Source organism: Salmo trutta, chromosome 3 (assembly GCF_901001165.1).
Source record: "Salmo trutta chromosome 3, fSalTru1.1, whole genome shotgun sequence".
Lineage (NCBI taxonomy): Eukaryota > Metazoa > Chordata > Actinopteri > Salmoniformes > Salmonidae > Salmo > Salmo trutta.
In genome coordinates this window covers 24942967-24957724 of record NC_042959.1, presented here as the reverse complement: position 1 = coordinate 24957724, position 14758 = coordinate 24942967, and the positions used below count along the sequence as shown (strand labels likewise).

The 14758-nt window shown below is 42.1% G+C and overlaps 1 protein-coding gene across 5 annotated transcripts in view; it reads right to left on the bottom strand.

Moving 5' to 3' along the window:
* LOC115170895 (leucine-rich repeat and immunoglobulin-like domain-containing nogo receptor-interacting protein 2) overlaps nt 1-14758 on the bottom strand; it is a 303513-nt gene that overhangs the window by 103166 nt on the left and 185589 nt on the right. For all 5 annotated transcript variants that reach the window (XM_029727265.1, XM_029727256.1, XM_029727274.1 and 2 more), the window contains one exon: nt 14300-14372. The gene's annotated coding sequence lies outside the window, so the exon portion shown is untranslated. The remainder of the gene's footprint in view (nt 1-14299; nt 14373-14758) is intronic.

The following is a 14758-nucleotide window of genomic DNA, read 5'->3' as shown; positions in this document are numbered from 1 at the left end:
CATATCTCCTTCACATAGAGTTGATCAGGCTGTTGATTGTGGCCTATGGAATGTTGTCCCACTCCTCTTCAAGGGCTGTGGGAAGTTGCTGGATATTTGCCCGGAACTGGAGCACACTGTTGTACACGTTGATCCAGAGCATTCCAAACATGCTCAATGTGTGACATGTCTGGTGAGTGTGTAGGTCATTGAAGAACTGGGACATTTTCAGCTTCCAGGAATTGACACAGATCCTTGCGACATTATCATGCTGAAACATGAGGTGATGGTGGCGGATGAATGGCACAAAAATGGTCTGCAGTTGTGAGGCCGGTTTGACGTACTGCCAAATTCTCTGAAACGACATTGGAGGAGGCTTACGGTAGAGAAATGAACGTTCAATTCTATGGCAACAGCTCTGATGGACACTCCTGCAGTCAGCATGCCAATTGTGCGCTCCCTCAAAACTTTGTTGTGTGGCAAAACTGCACACATTTTAATATGATCTTTTATTGTCCCCAGGACAAGGTGCACCTGTGTAATGATAATGTTGTTCAATCATCTTCTTGATATGCCACATCTGAGAGGTGGATGGATTATCTTGCTAAAAACAGAGGACATACCATAAGACGTTTCATAAGATAGACACACATTTGGAGTAACTATCCAGTCAACACATTGAATTTTACACACTGAGTTATTGTCTTCTATATTCTACAGATCCTACCACTCTCGATCATCTAATGATATAAAGAACAGCAATTCACTGCAACTTTCATTTGCATCTCATATTCATTAATAGATCATCAGTGGATGCTTACTAACAGTGTCACCAATATAAATCAAATAAAAACATTATTGCCGTCATTCACTAAATAATTGACAGACTTCCGAGGACAAGTTTGTGAGAAGACGAATTATTGAGAACAATCACATTGAATCAATATTGAGGAGACATGAGACTATTAATGATGAGATAAAAAGACGCATCATCTACATCAACAGGAATAAGAGTGGCAGTCATCTCTAGTGACTTATCTTGCCTTGTACAGATAATGACTTGGAGTACAGTATGACATGTTCAAGGCACAACTCAGCAGGCAAATCTGGTTGCAATAATGCAAAATGGACGTCATTACAACATCTGACCCTACCCACACACTGGACTCTAACCACACACCAACACATATTTACATGTACACACCAACACTCACACATACACACCCCAACACTCACACATACATACCCCAACACACACACATACACACCCCAACACTCACTCACACACACCCCAACACTCACACCCCAACACTCACACACACACACCCCAACACTCACACACACACACCCCAACACTCACACACACACACACACACACCAACACTCACACATACAGACCCAACACTCACACACACACCCAACACACACACATACACACCCCAACACTCACACACACACACCCCAACACTCACACACACACACCCCAACACTCACACACACACCCCAACACTCACACATACAGACCCAACACTCACACACACACCCCAACACTCACACATACACACCCCAACACACACACACACACACCCCAACACTCACACACACACACACACACCCCAACACCAACACACACACACACACCCCCCAACACTCACACCCCAACACTCACACATGCACACCCCAACACACACACACATACAGACCCAACACTCACACACATACACACACCCCAACACACACACATACATACCCCAACACTCACACATACTGTTATGAGAATTATGTTCTCAATGTTAAAATACTCAGTCTGCAATCCGGAATTTGTAAGATTCTGGTTGAATGACACAGACAGAGTCCCAGCTTACAATAGTCAAAAATGTTTATTCACGAGGGCGCTCTGAAGTACATTGTACGAAGACATCTATTATATACCAGGCTCCTTATTTACGCACACACATACACACAAACATTATCTTCTTCCCCAGAACTCTCAACACTGTAGATCATTACCCAGCCGACAGTTTCATTCCTCTGAGATTAGGGAAACCTTGAGGGGGACTCCCTCTCATATCTTAAACCCTCAGAGTTCAAGCTAGGTCAGGTCAACCACAGTTTAACAGTTCTTGGTGTTTACTTAAACACACACACACATTCCTCTCTTATCCTAGTCCAACCTCGTTAGACATTTGTTTAACACTTTAGTTACTCCTTATACATACTACATAGACTATATCACTAATAGTTAGGTTTCAGGGTAGAATTATTGAATCATTATCTTTAAACATATACATTATTTTATCACATATACACCCCAACACTCACACATACACCCCCCAACACATACACCACAACACATAAACATACACCCCAACATACACACCACAGCACACACACATCCCACCACACACACACCACAACAAACACACACCTCAACACACACATATACCTCAACACACACACATCCCAACACACACACATCCCAACACACACACACCACATCAAAAACACACCTCAACACACACATACACGCCCCAACACACACACACACACACACACACACACACACACACACACACACACACACATACAGGCCCCAACACACACACAAACATACACAACCCAACACACACACACACACACACTCCAACAAACACACACATACCCCAACACACACACATATAACCCAACACACACATACACTGCAACACACACATACATCCCCCAGCCCACACATGCATCCCAACACATACACCCCAACACATACACACACACACACACACATACACAACCCAACACACACACACCGCAACACACACACCGCAACACACACACACACACACACACATACCCCAACACACACACACATATTCCCCAACACACACACATACACCTCAACACACACATACATCCCCCAACACACACATACACACACACACACACACACACACACATACACATACCCCAACACACACACACACATATTCCCCAACACACACACATATTCCCCAACACACACAAATACACCTCAACACACACATGCATCCCAACACACACACACAAATACACACCCAACACACACACAAATACACACACACACACACACACACACACACACACACACACACACACATGCATCCCAACACAAACACATACACCCCAACATATACATACACACACCAACACACACACACACACACACCCCAAAACACACACACAAATATACACCCAACACACACACACCAACACACACACTCATACACACCCCAACACACACATACACACCCACGCACCACCACACACACACAAACACACACCCCAACACACACACACCAACACAAACCACAACACACACATACACGCCCCAGTACACACCCAACACACACACCCCAACAGACACACACCCCAACATACACACACCCCAACACACACACACACATACACACACACACACACACACACACACACACACACACACACAAATGCACACACATACACACACACACACACATACTTACACTGACACCCCAACAGACTCACACCCCAACACACACATACACACCAACACTCACACATACTTACACTGACACTCCAACACGCCCACACACACACACACACACACACCGACACTTCAACACACACCCCAGCACACTCCAACACACTCCAACACCCACACACACTCCAACACACACACACACACACATCCCCCTAACACTTACAAATACTTACATTGACACTCCAACACCCACACATACCCAAACACACACACACACACACACATACCCAAACACACACACACATCCCAACACACACACACACACACACACATACCCCAACACACACATACACACCTCGACACTCACACATACTTACATACCCCCCAACACACACACTACGTATGCCCACACACATAGCATATGCACACATGCATTCTGACGCTACACACACATACACTTTCACACCCACCACATACTCTGCTGCAACTGTCTATTATCTATCCTGTTGCCTAGTTACTTTACCCCTACTGATATGTACATATCTACCTCAATTATCTCGTACCCCTGCACATTGACTCCCTGTATATAGCCATGTTATTACCTCATACCCCTGCACATTGACTCCGTACTGGTACTCCCTGTATATAGCCATGTTATTACCTCATACCCCTGCACATCCACTCAGTACTGGTACTCCCTGTATATATCCATGTTATTACCTCGTACCCCTGAACATCCCATCAGTACTGGTACTCCCTGTATATAGCCATGTTATTTTTATTCTTCATTCATTATTCACTGTGTATTTATTCCTCGTGTCACCATTTCTATTGTTGTATCTTTAACTCTGCGGTGTTGGAAAAGGACCCGTAAGTAAGCATTTCACTGTTAGTCTACACCTGTTGTTTACGAAGCATGTGACAAATAACATTGGATTTGATTTGTATTAAATTCAATGAAAATCAGCTCCTTAATAACTTGATTTGCATTGTATTTCATACCCAGTGGTTGTAATTACGTCATTTTGGCATCATTGCAACCACTTCCTGTTGAGTTTTGCCTTGAGATTTCATAGCATAGCGTAAGTCATTATAATGAGGATACGTCTTGTAGTGGGCAAAAGGAAATACATACAGATCCATTGAGAGTTTATTCAACTAACATTACTGATATTTTCTGTACTCATAGACTTGAAAATAGAACTGTCACATTTTTTGTTTCAAACCGCATGTATTTCACTCTATTCATACTGTATCCCTATACTCCATCTTCCTAGAAACAGTCATTGAATTCAAGTCTCCTTTGTGCCCAGAGGAAGCAGGCATAGCAGGCACTGCCTTATAGCTCGGGACAAAAAATTATAATAATTGAAACATCCATGCCCATAATAAATTATCATAACCCCAGTCGCAATGAATTCGTCGCTCGTTTCTTTCTGTCCACTATCAGCTGCTGGCAGGCCTGCCTCCGCTGCTTCCACTCTACGGACACTCCCCTTGACTCAGAGCATGTGCTAGCTAAAGCTCTCTCTGCTGTTTCAGCCTTTACAGAGAAAGCTTCAACACCTGGGAGTGTGGAGCTGGACTAGGAAGTATGATCAACAGTTACTGAGAAACCCTATTTTTATTCAAAGGTGAAACCAACAGCTTGATGTGCTCCACTCAGTCTTGGGCCATAGAGGCTAGTTAATGAAGGCTAGTTAAGGATCATATAACCTCTACCTTACCTGACAGCCTAGACCCACTTCAATTTGCTTACCGCCCCAATATATCCACAGACAATGCAATCGCCATCGCATTGCACACTGCCCTATCCCATCTGGACAAGAGGAATACCTATGTAAGAATGCCACTGCCTGTTCACCCCGCTATCACCCAGAAGGCGAGGTCAGTACAAGTGCATCAAAACTGGGACCGAGAGACTGAAAATAGCCATTACTAGGCGGCTTCCACCCAGTTACGTAACCCTGCACCTTAGAGGCTGCTGCCCCATATACATGGACTTGAAATCACTGGCCGCTTAATAATGGAACACTAGTCACTTTAATATTGTTAACATATGTTTGCTTTACTCATCTCATATGTACAGTTGAAGTGGGAAGTTTACATACACCTTAGCCAAATACATTTAAACTCAGTTTTTCACAATTCCTGACATTTAATCCTAGTAAAAATTCTCTGCTTTAGGTCAGTCAGGATCACCACTTTATTTTAAGAATGTGAAATGTCAGAATAGCAGAGAGAATTGTTTATTTCAGCTTCTATTTCTTTCATAACATTCCCAGTGGGTCAGAAGTTTACATACACTCAATTAGTATTTGGTAGCATTGCCTTTAAATTGTTTAACTTGGGTCAAATGTTTCGGGTGGCCTTCCAAAAGCTTCCCACAATAAGTTGGGTGAATTTTGGCCCATTCCTCCTGACAGAGCTGGTGTAACCGAGTCAGGTTTGTAGGCCTCCTGGCTCGCACACGCTTTTTCAGTTCTGCCCACAAATGTTCTACGGGATTGAGGTCAGGGCTTTGTGATGGCCACTCCAATACCTTGACCTTGTTGTCCTTAAGCCATTTTGCCACAACTTTGGAAGTATGCTTGGGGTCATTGTCCATTTGGAAGACCCATTTGTGACCAAGCTTAACTTCCTGACTGATGTCTTGAGATGTTGCTTCAATATATCCACATAATTTTCCTGCTTCATGATGCCATCACTTTTGTGAAGTGCACCAGTCCCTCCTGCAGCAAAGCACCCCCACAAGATGATGCTGCCACCCCCATGCTTCACGGTTGGGATGGTGTTCTTCGGCTTACAAGCTTACGAGCGTATGTAAACTTCCGACTTCAACTGTATATACTGTATTCTATTGTACTGTATTTCAGTCTATGCCACTCCAATATTGCTCATCCTAATATTTGTATATTCTTTAATTCCATTATTTTACTTTTAGGTTGTGTGTATTGTGTGTATTGTTAGATCGTATTGCACTGTTGGAGATAGAAACACAAGCATTTCACTACACCCACAATAACATCTGCAAAACATGTGTATGTGACAAATCAAATTTGATTTGATTTTAGAACATAGGTTGGTGGAAGGATGGTTGGTGGATGATGTATTATAGAGACACATTATTTTTCCTTGCTACACTATATGAACAAAAGTATGTGGACACCTGCTCGTTGATCCCAAATGATGGACATTAATAGAGTTTGTCCCCCCTTTGCTGCTATAACAGGCTCCATTCTTCTGGGAAGGCTTTCCACTAGATGTTGGAACATTGCTGCGGGGAGTTTCTTCCATTCAGCCACAACAGCATTAGTGAGGTCGGGCATTGATGTTAGTCCTGGCTCGCAGTCGGCGTTCCAATTCATCCCAAAGTAGTTCGATGGGGTTGAGGCCAGGGCACTGTGCAGGCCAGTTAAGTTCTTCCACACTATTTCAACAAACCATTTATGTATGGACTTTGCTTTGTGCACGAGGGCATTCTTCCCCAAACTGTTGCCACAAAGTTGGATGCACAGAATCATCTAGAATGTCATTGGATGCTGTAGTGCTAAGATTTCCCTTCACTGGAACTAAGGGGTCTAGCCCGAACCATGAAAAACAGCCCCAAACCATTATTCCTCCTCAACCAAACTTTACAGTAGGCACTATGAATTCAGGAAGGAAGCGTACTCCTGGCATCCGCCAAACCCAGTTTCATCCGTTGGACTGCCAATTGGTGAAACGTGATTCATCACTCCTGAGAATGCGTTTCCACTGAGTCCAATGGCAGCGAGCTTTACACCACTCCAGCTGACGCTTGGCATTGCGCATGGTGATCTTAGGCTTGTCTGCAGCTGCTCGGTCATGGAAACCCATTTCATGATGCTCCCGACAAACAGTTCTTGTGCTAAAGCTGCTTCCAGAGGCAGCTTGGAACTTGGCAGCGAGTGTTGCAACTGAGGACAGACAATGTTTACGCTCCACGCACTTCAGCACTCGGCGGTCCCGTTCTGTGAGCATGTGTGGCCTACCACTTCGCAGCTTAGCCGTCACTTACAGTTGACCGGGGCATCTCTAGCAGGGCATAAATTTGAGAAACTGACTTGTTGCCATGTTGAAAGTCACTGAGCAGTTAAGTGTGGCCATTCTACTGCCAATGTTTGTCTATAGAGATTGTATCTTTGACTCTGAATTGTTTAAAAGGGGCGTGTTTATCTGCCAGAGAAATAAATATGTAGGAGAAATGTTATATAGCCAATTCTGAGTCAGGAATACAGGAGATAGTGACTTAACATGTCATTTAAAAACCCTTGAGGAGAAAATGACTCTTAATTAAACACGGATTAGTACTTTGCTGTTTTGTATCTGTAATGCATACTATGGGACAATGATCACTGAGATCATATGCAAATACTTCATTCGACAAATATTTATGGTGGTTATTAGTAAGAATTAAATCAATCAATGTGTAGATAACAGGATTTTTCTAATTTAGCCATTTGGGTTTTGAGAGTCAATTGATTCAGATTAAAATCAATGCATATACTCTTAAATTGATCTGAGGCCGGGGATTGCCAATCCAGATTCAAATCCCATAAAATGACCAACTCAGAGGACAAAAAAGGTGTTAAACATTCGGATATACAGTAGCACCAATACCATCTGTCATGGCAGCAGGGGGGCGATAAATCCCAGCAACTAATTCAAGGGTTTTTCTTTATTTTTAGTATGTTCTACAAATTGTATTTTATTTTATATTTTATTTATTTAACTAGGCAAATCAGTTAATAACAATTCTTAATTTACAATGACGGCCTACCAAAAGGCAAAAGGCCTCCTGCATGGACGGGGGCTGGGGATATTTTTTTTATTAAATAAAATATAGGACAAAACACACATCACAACAAGAGAGACACCACAACACTACATACAGCGAGACCAAAAACAACAACATAGCATGGCAGCAACACATTACAACACAGCATGGTAGCAACACAACATGACAACAACATGGTAGCAACACAACCTGGCAGCAGCACAACATGGTAGCAGCACAAATCATGGTACAGACATTGGGCACAGACAACAGCACAAAGGGCAAGAAGGTAGAGACAACAATACATCACATGAAGCAGCCACAACTGTCAGTATGAGTGTCCATAATTGAGTCTTTGAATGAAGAGATGGAGATCAAACTCTGCACTTTGAGTGTTTTTGGCAGCTCGTTCCAGTTGCTAGCTGCAGCGAACTGAACAGAGGAGCGACCCAGCAATGTGTGTGTGTTTTGGGACCTTTAAAAGGAATGTGACTGGTAGAGCGGGTGTTGAATGTGGAGGATGAGGGCTGCAGTGGACATCTCAGATAGGGTGGAGTGAGGCCTAAGAGGATTTTATAAATAAGCATCAACCAGTGGGTCTTGCGAAAGGTATACAGAGATGACCAGTTTACAGAGGAGTATAGAGTGCAGTGATGTGTCCTATAAGAGCATTGGTGGCAAATCTGATGGCCGAATGGTAAAGAACATCTAGCCGCTCAAGAACACCTTTTCCTGATGATCTATAAATTAATTCTCCATAATCTGGCATGGGTAGGACAGTCATCTGAATCAGGGTTAGTTTGACAGCTGGGGTGAAAGAGTAGCGATGACGATAGAGGAAACCAAGGAAAGCAAGTGTAGATTTAACGTCTATGGGCTAGGTGGGATCCCAGTGTCCCACCTGCGGGACACAGCCAGTGAAATATTAGGGCGGAAAATTCAAAAACAACAAAATGTCATAATTCAACTTTCTCAAACATATGACTATTTTACATCATTTTAAAGATACACTTCTCGTTAATCTAACCACATTGTCCGATTTCAAAAAGGCTTTACAGCGAAAGCAACAAAAAAAAGATTATGTTAGGAGAGTACATAGACAAAAATAATCACACAGCCATTTTCCAAGCAAGGACATGTGTCAATAAAACCCAAAACACAGCAAAATGAAGCACTAACCTTTGACGATCTTCATCAGATGACAATCCTAGGACATTATGTTACACAATACATGTATGTTTCGTTTGATAAAATTCATATTTATATCCAAAAACAGCATTTTACATTGGCGCATGATGTTCAGAAAATGTATTCCCACCAAAACGGCCGGTGAATGTGCACATTTACATTTACATTTAAGTCATTTAGCAGACGCTCTTATCCAGAGCGACTTACAAATTGGTGCATTCACCTTATGATATCCAGTGGAACAACCACTTTACAATAGTGCATCTAAATCTTTTAGGGGGGGGGTTAGAAGGATTACTTTATCCTATCCCAGGTATTCCTTAAAGAGGTGGGGTTTCAGGTGTCTCCGGAAGGTGGTGATTGACTCCGCTGTCAGACACCCGCCAAATTCGGGGCAACCTAAACTCAGAATTAGTCTTCGTCAGAATGCACTCCCAGGACTGCTACTTCCACAAGAAATGTTGTTTTTGTTCCAAATAATCCATATTTATGTACAAATACCTCCGTTTTGTTCATGCGTTCAGATCACTATCCAAAGGGTAACGCACGAGCGCGGAACGAGAGACGAAAAGTCAAAATGTTCCATTACCGTACTTAGAAGCATGTCAAACGCTGTTTAAAATCAATCTTTATGGTATTTTTTACGTAAAATTGCAGTAATATTCCAACCGGACCATAGCGTATTCATTCAAGAAGAAAAAGAAGGAGGGGCGCATTCACGGGACCGAGCATATCCAATCCCTTTGTTGCCAGGCAGACCACTCAGTAACTGAGCTCCTATTATCTGCCCAGTGACAGGAAAATGCTCAAACCACTTTCTGAAGGCTTTTGACAGCCAATGGAAGCCTTAGGAAGTGCAACGTCACTCCACAGACACTGGAGCTTCGATAGAGAATCAAAACAAGAACTACAATTCTCAGACTTTTCACTTACTGCTTGGATTTTTCTCAGGTTTTTGCGTGAGAAAAACAGTTTTAGAAACTTCAGAGTGTTTTCTATCCAAATCTACTAATAATATGCATATTCTAGTTTCTTGGCCAGAGTAGTAACCTGTTTAAATTTGGTATGTTTTTCATCCGGCCGTGAAAATACTGCCCCCTAGCCCAGACAGGTTAACCTTAAATTGCAGTTTTGATATGTGCTGAGAGACGGACAGTGTAGTGTCTAGCCATACTCCCAAGTACTTGTATGAGGTGATTACCTCAAGCTCTAAACCCTAAGAGGTAGTAATCATACCGGTGGGGCGAAGGGCATTCTTCTTACCAAACCACTTTATTTTCGAGGTGTTCAGAACAAGGTTAAGGGCAGCGAAAGCTTGTTGGACACTAAGAAAACTTTGTTGTAGAGCGTTTAACACATAATCCAGGAGGTGCCAGCTGAGTATAAGACTGTATCATCTGCATATAAATGGATGAGAGAGCTTCCTACTGCCTGAGCTATGTTGTTGATGTAAATTGAGAAGAGCATGGGGCCTAGGATCGAGCCTTGGGGTACAACCTTGGTGACAGGCAGTGGCTGAGACAGCAGATGTTCTGACTTTGAACGCTGCACTCTTTGAGAGAGGTAGTTAGAAAACCAGGCCAAAGACCCCTCAGAGACACCAATACTCCTTAGCCGGAATGGAATGATCTACCATATCAAAAGCTTTGGCCAAGTCAATAAAAATAGCAGCATAACATTGCTTAAAATCAAGGGCAATGGTGACATCATTGAGAACCTTATAAGGTTGTAGTGACAAATCCATAACGTGAGCGGAAAACCAGATTGCATACCAGAGAGAATACCATAGACATCAAGAAAGCCAGTCAGTTGATTTTTGACAAGTGTTTCCAACACTTTTGATAAACAGGGTAAAATAGGAATTGGCCTATAACAGTTAGGATCAGCTTGATCTCCCCCTTTAAATAAAGGACGCACCGTGATGGCCTTCCAAGCAATGGGAACCTCCCCAGAGAGCAGAGACAGGTTAAAAAGGTCAGAGATAGGCTTAGCGATGATAAGGGCTGCAACCTTAAAGAAGAAAGGGTCTAAACCATCTGACCCAGATGTTTTTGGGGGGTCAAGTTTAAGGGGCTCATTTAGCACCTCAGACTCAGTGACCGCCTACAGGGAGAAACTTTGTAGCAGGGCAGGGGAAAAAGTGGGAGGAGCACTACCATGTTATTAAATAGCAACTGATACTTGACATAGGCCTATTCAAATTTACCTGCACACGCTGTTGCGTATTGACCTTCAATAGCCTTTTTAATTGGAATATTCATCATTCACACTTGAAATTTGATGTTTGCCATTATATTATTAATACCAATAAAATGGCCCAATGCATGGTGGGGGAAGTGAATCACATTGTATGTAAACCAATTATTTTCTCACTGTGGTCTGGAGGGTCAGTCCCCTAAGCAAAAAGCTTGATAAATACTGGAAAGTAAAATGCAAAACAAACAAAGGAAAAAACCTTAGGGAAGGCAAAAATGTGTCACTTTTGGGAACAAACACAAATATATCTTTCATACTCAGGGAGACTCAGTACTGTTTGAAAATTCCTTCAGTCTGTTTTGAATGGCATTAAAATATCACAAGTAGCAGTTAGGTGACTAATGTTAGATTGTCCACCTATGTTTGTTATTTTAATTCCACCTTCTTGTGACCAGTTAGAGCCTTTATGGGGTCAAATGACTGTTCCCCAACCACAGTGTGTTTCAGCAGTCAAATGAGATGTATCAGAGAAATAGGAATCCCTGATCATCTCTGTGGGTTGTATCATGGGATATGTGGAACACACAGTATATAACCAATAAAGAGAATTAGGTGATATAATGTCACTGCCCCATCTTGTTATATGTTATACCGTTATAATGTAGATCTAATGCAGCCCGTAAATTCCTCCTGTTTTCTCTACAGCTCACCCTCAGTTTGATGCATGACTCCCTGCTCTTTCCAATTCAGGTGCATTAGCCGTATATTCAATCAAGCATTCACCTCTATAATTGTTCCCCTCACAATAGGACCACAGTTGAGGAAATACACCCAGAGGGCCATCAATTACCTGCTAATGGCTTGTATATGTTTTAATACAACCACTTAACACCTTTCCCTTCTCCAAACTCAAAATGGCTACCGGTAGACCATGATTAACCAATGACAACATGACTCACACTATGCTTCATACACCACCTTGGAAAAGGTCATCACAACCAGAGCTATATATATATATATATATATATATCACACACAGTACCAGTAAAAAGTTTGGACACACCTACTTATTCAAGGGTTTTTCTTTATTTGCACTATTTTGTACTATTTTCTGGTAACCAAAAAAGTGTTAATCAAATCAAAATATATTTTAGATTTTAGATTCTTCAAAGTAGCCACCCTTTGCCTTGATGACAGCATTAAACACTCTTGGCATTCTCTCAACCAGCTTCATGAAGAATGCTTTTCCAACAGTCTTGAAGGAGTGCCAACGTATGTTGAGCACTTGTTGGCTGCTTTTCCATCACTCTGCAGTCCAACTGATCCCAAACCATCACAATTGGGTTGAGGTCAGATGATTGTGGAGGCCAGGTCATCTGATGCAGCACTCCATCATTCTCCTTCTTAGTCAAATAGCCCTTACACAGCCTGGAGGTGTGTTTTGGATCATTGTCCTGTTGAAAAACAAATGACATTCCCACTAAGTGGAAACTAGATGGGATGGCGTATCACTGCAGAATGCTGTAGTAGCCATGCTGCTTAAGTATGCTTTGAATTCTAAATAAATCACTGACAGTGTCACCCGCAATGCACCCCCACACCATCACACCCCCTCCTCCATGCTTCACGGTGGGAAACACACATGCGGAGATCATCCGTTCACCTGCTCTGCGTCTCACAAAGAAACAGCGATTGGAACTAAAAATGTCAAATTTGGACTCATCAGACCAAAGGACAGATTTCCACCGGTCTATTGTCCATTGTTCGTGTTTCTTGGCCCAAGCAAGTCTCTTCTTATTATTGGTGTCCCTTAGTACTGGTTTCCTTGAAGCAATTCGACCATGAAGCAATTCAACAGTTGATGTTGAGATGTGTCTGTTGAACTCTGAAGCATTTATTTGGGCTTAAATCTGAGGTGCAGTTCACTCTAATGAACTTATCCTCTGCAGCAGAGGTAACTCTGGGTCTTCCTTTCCTGTGGCGGTCCTCATGAGAGCCAGTTTCATCATAGCGCTTGATGGTTTTTGCAACTGCACTTGAAGAAAGTTCTTGAAATTTTCCACATTGACTGACCTTCATGTTTTAAAGTAATGATGCACTGTCGTTTCTCTTTGCTTATTTGAGTTGTTCTTGCCATAAGATGGACTTGTTCTTTTACCAAAAAGGGCTATCTTCTGTATACCACCCCTACCTTGTCACAACACAACTGATTGGCTCAAACGCATTAAGAAGGGACATTTTTTTTTGTATTTTTTTTTAACATGGCACACCTGTTAATTGAAATGAATTCCAGGGGACTACCTCGTGAAGCTGTTTGAGATAATGCCAAGAGTGTGTAAAGCTGTCATCAAGGCAAAGGGTGGCTACTTTGAAGAATCTCAAATGTAAAATATATTTGGATTTGTTTAACACTTTTTTTGCTTACTACATGATTCTATATGTGTTATTTCATAGTTTTGATGTCTTCACTATTATTCTACAATGTAGAACATTTTAAAAATAAAGAAAAACCCTTGAATGATTAGGTGTCCAAACTTTTGACTGGTACTGTATATACAGTATATGGCTCTGATAAATACCGTGATCAAAGTCAAACAGTTGAGACAAAAACAGATGATCAGACAGTGTAAATGCTTGGTACTTACCACTTTGAGAAGCAATCATCCTCTCAGCCATGGTCTGTTGTATTTCCCCCAGTTATTACTGTTTTTCAGGCTTCTATATGTGGTTGAGAGAAAGAGAGATTTGATTTATTAGGATCCCCATCAGCCGACGCCCATGGCGACAGCTAGTCTTACTAGCGTCCGACACATAACAAAAAATACATTACAGACAAAAGACTCTGTATAATACTGTACGTTTCCTTGAATTTGTTCTGGACCTGGGGACTGTGAGAAGACCCATGGTGGTATTTCTGGTGGTGCAAGTGGGTGTCAGTGTTGTGTGTAAGCTGACTATGCAAACAATTTGGAATTTTCAACACATTAATGGTGACCTGTTTGTCGCAAGTCACAATTTCACAGGAGAGCCATTTGAAGTTTATTTATTTATTTATTTTTAAGCAAAATGCATTTTTTGGGGCAGAAATGCCTTCTGGAACATGT